This window comes from Elephantulus edwardii, unplaced genomic scaffold (assembly GCF_000299155.1).
Source record: "Elephantulus edwardii isolate Elephantulus edwardi_28Jun2011 unplaced genomic scaffold, EleEdw1.0 scaffold00234, whole genome shotgun sequence".
NCBI lineage: Eukaryota > Metazoa > Chordata > Mammalia > Macroscelidea > Macroscelididae > Elephantulus > Elephantulus edwardii.
The window spans coordinates 3,541,072-3,545,160 of NW_006399984.1; the positions used below are offsets into that span (position 1 = coordinate 3,541,072).

Genomic DNA, 4,089 nt, shown 5'->3' on the forward strand with positions numbered 1-4,089 from the left:
TTTTTTTTTAATTTAGGTTGTTTATTTTTCATTTCAATGAACATCTACAGAGATTTTGGAATTCCATTCATTCATTGTTGCACCCTTCTCCCTGCATAAACATCCCCCCCCATTTGCTCCTCTCCTTGAAAAGCAAAAGAAAAACTCCCTCATTGGTACACAATCCCCCCGCACCTCCCCAAACCCCACCCCTTATCCCCAAATATAATCCACTCTGCAACCCTCATTGCATACTCCTACAATAAAAATAATGCCCTAAAATATAATACTTTTAGACTATTCTCATAATAGTTTTATACAATATCTATCCCTGTGAGACCAAATCAGTTCACTCAGCGTAATGCTCACCAGTCCCTCCCAAGTTAGGTAATCATTTACAAAATCATTGCTCCTGTGTGCTGCATAGAATTGTGTGAGTGTACCATAATTTCTTAATCCATTCGATTGTGCTTGGACATCTGGGCTGTTTCCATGGTTTTGTGATGGTGAGCAACACTGCTATAAACATTGGTGTACAAATCTCTGTGCCTCCATTCCCATTTTCTCAGGGTATATTCCAAGTAGCTAGGTCATACGGAATTTCTATGGTTAGCATTTTGAGGAAGCACCAAACTGCCTTCCAGAATGTTTGTACCATTTTATAATCCCACCAAGAGTTCCTTTCTTGCCACAACCTCTTGAGCATTTATTACTTGCTGCCCTGTTAAACTTTGCCACTGTTACTGGAGTGATATGATTATCTCATTGTGGTTTTCATTTTTATCTCTCTTACTGCCAGTGATTTGGAACATTTCTTCCTGTGTCTGTTTGCCATTTGAGTATCTTCCTCTCTGAAAATTCTTTCCATGTCCTTTACCCATTTTGTTATTAGATTACCAGTCATTTTCTTGTGGAGGCCCAGGAGTATTTTGTAAACTTTTGTTATAAGACTCTTGTCTGAGATGTTATTACCAAATGTTTGTTCCCAGTCTATAGGTTTTCTTTTAACCCTGTCGGAAAAAGTTTTTGATGTACACATGGATTTAATCTTCTGTAATAATGATCTTATACAGTATTTGTCCTTGTGGGACTGAGTTAGTTCACTCAGCATGATGCTTTCCAGTCCCTTCCAAGTTATGTAGTGATTTACAAAATCATTGCTCATGTGTGCTGAGTATTCCATTGTGTGAATGTACCATACTTTCTCAATTCATTTGACTGTGGTTTGACATTTGGGCTGTGTCCATGTTCTTGCGAATGGTGAATAACACTGCTATGAACATTGGTTTACAAGTCTCCATTTGTGCTTCAGTTCTCATTTTCTCAGGCTTATTCCAAGCAGTGAGATAGCTGGGTCATATGGAATTTCTATGTTCAGCTTTTTTGAAGAAGCACTAACCTTCCTTCCACAGTCCCACCAACAATGTATAAGAGTTCTGGTCTTGACATATCCTCTCCAACATTTATTACTTGCTGTCCTGTTAAACTTTGTCACTGCTACTGGGTTGAGATGGTATCTCATTGTGGTTTTAATTTGTATCTCCCTTATTACCAGTGATTTTGAGTATTTCTTCATGTGTCTGTTGGCCATCCAAATATCATCCTCTGTGAAAAGTCTTCCCTTGTCTTTTGCCCATTTTGTAATTGTGTTATCAGTCTTTTTCTTGTGGAGGCCCTGTAGGATTCTGTAAACTTTTTATATGAAACTCTTGTCTTAAATGGTATTGCCAAGTGTTTTCCCCCAGTCAGTAGGTTTTCTTTTCACCTTGTTGGAAAAAAGTTTTTGGTGCACACAGGGATTTACTCTTTAGGAGGTTCCATTCATCAGTTTTATCCTCTCCAGATTGTGCATTTTTTGTTGTATTTGGCAGTCTCTTTATACCATAGACTAAGCGTCTAGACTTGATCCCACTTTGTCTCTTATGAACTTTATGGTTTGAGCCTTTCCTCCCAGATCCCTGATCCACCTTGAGTTGATTTTTGTGTATGTGAGATGTGGATCCTGTTTCAGCTTTCTTCAGGTAGCAGTCCAGTTTTGCCAGCACCATTTGTTGAAGGGGTTTTCAATTCCCCACTTGATAGGTTTTGTTTCCTTGTTGAATATTAGTTGACTACAGATAGCTGGAGAACAAACAGATTCATCCTAGAGAGGGTGAAATCAGGCTGTTCCTTGGAGTCAAGGATTCTGAGGCTTTGTCAGACATACTTTGGACATGTTGCAAGCAACAACCAGTCCTTGGAGAGGGACATCATACTTGGAAGGGTGGAGGGACAGAGAAAGAAACTTAGACCGTTGATGAAATGGATTGATTCAGTGATTGGGGTAATGAGGGTAGGTGTCAGAGACAGTAAAGTTGGCCCAGGATAGAGCAGTTTTCAGGGCTGTTGCATCTAGGGTCTTTGTTGAGCTATAAGCAGCTTAACAGCACATAACGACAACATAGATATCTGGGTCCATTTCTGGGTTCTCAATTCTGTTCCATTGGTCTTTGTGCCTTTAACAGTTACTGTTGTGTTGTTAAGTGCCCTCAAGTTGAGTATGATTCATCATGACTCTGATAACAAATCTGAACTCTGTCCTATCCTTCTCCACTTATAAAATACCACAAACACTTGAGCCCATTGCCCCAGACACTGCGTCAGTCCATCTTGCTGAAGGTTTTCCTACCTTTTGCTGACCTTCCACCTTTCTAAGCATGATGCCTTTATCCAAGGAATAGCCTCTCTTAACAGCATGCCCAAAGCATATGAGAAGAAGTTTCGCCATCCTTGACTCAAAGGACCACTCTGGTTGCACTTTCTTCAAGACATACCTGTTTATTCTTTCGGCAGTTCATGGGCTATTCAGTACTCTTCTCCAGCACCAAGTTTAAAGGCATCAATTCTTGTTCTGTCATCCTTTTTCATTGTTCAACTCTGAGATGTATAGTAGATGATTGGAAAGACTATAGCTTGAGTCAGTGCACCTTAGTCTTTAAACTGACATCATTGCTTTTCAGAACTTTGGAGCGGTTCCAGCAGACTTTTCTAATGCTATACGTCTCCTGATCTCTTGACTGCTAGTACCAATGATGTTGACTGTGGATCCAACTAAAATGAAATCATAGGTATTTTAATATTTCCCTATCATGGAGTTGTCTGTTGGCCCAATGGTGAGGACTTTTGTTATCTTGATGTTAAAATGAATATTGAATCAGTAAGTATACCCTAGAACTAAAGGGCATGAATGCTATTTTGAAAATATGTACCAGTGTCTTGTAAAATGAGTGAAAAACCAAAACAAAAAAATCTAGCCCATGGTACAGAAGTATGAAATGTTAAGATAAAGGAGTAAGGACATAATTCTTAAAACTTCAGAGAAAAGGCCCCCACCCCCACACGCGTGGCTCTCCAGTCTCCTCCTCCTTGGATGTGACTCGAGCCGGAGGCGCACAGGGCCAAAGACGCCGCAGACCCAGGACCCGGAGCAGCTCGGAGGCGGTGAATAGTAGCTCTTCAAGTCTGCAATAAAAAATGGCCTCCAATAAAACTACATTGCAAAAAATGGGAAAGAAACAGAATGGGAAGAGTAAAAAAGTTGAAGAGGCAGAAACTGAAGAATTTGTGGTAGAAAAAGTGCTGGACTGACGTGTAGTGAACAGTAAGGTCAAGTATTTCCTCAAGTGAAAGGGATTTACAGATGCTGACAATACTTGGGAACCTGAAGAAAATCTAGATTACCCAGAATTGATTGAAGCATTTCTTAATTCTCAAAAAGCTGGTAAAGAAAAAGATGGCACACACACACACAAAAAATCGTTATCTGATAGTGAATCTGATGAAAGAAAATCAAAGAAGAAAAGAGATGCCGCTGACAAGCCAAGAGGCTTTGCCAGAGGTCTTGATCCTGAACGAATATTTGGTGCCACAGACAGCAGTGGAGAATTAATGTTTCTCATGAAATGGAAAGATTCAGATGAGGCTGACTTGGTGCTGGCGAAAGAAGCAAACATGAAATGTCCTCAAATTGTAATTGCATTTTATGAAGAGAGACTAACTTGGCATTCTTATCCAGAAGATGAAGCCCAATTATTGTTTGCCTTGCTATATCTATCTATCTATCTATCTATC

The 4,089-nt window shown here is 39.8% G+C and overlaps 1 protein-coding gene and 1 pseudogene across 1 annotated transcript in view; both read left to right on the forward strand.

Moving 5' to 3' along the window:
* The window catches only part of LANCL2 (LanC lantibiotic synthetase component C-like 2 (bacterial)), a 155,469-nt gene that overhangs the window by 118,945 nt on the left and 32,435 nt on the right, over window positions 1–4,089 (forward strand). The window lies entirely within an intron of this gene.
* LOC102861280 overlaps window positions 3,493–4,089 on the forward strand; it is a 6,538-nt pseudogene continuing 5,941 nt past the window's right edge.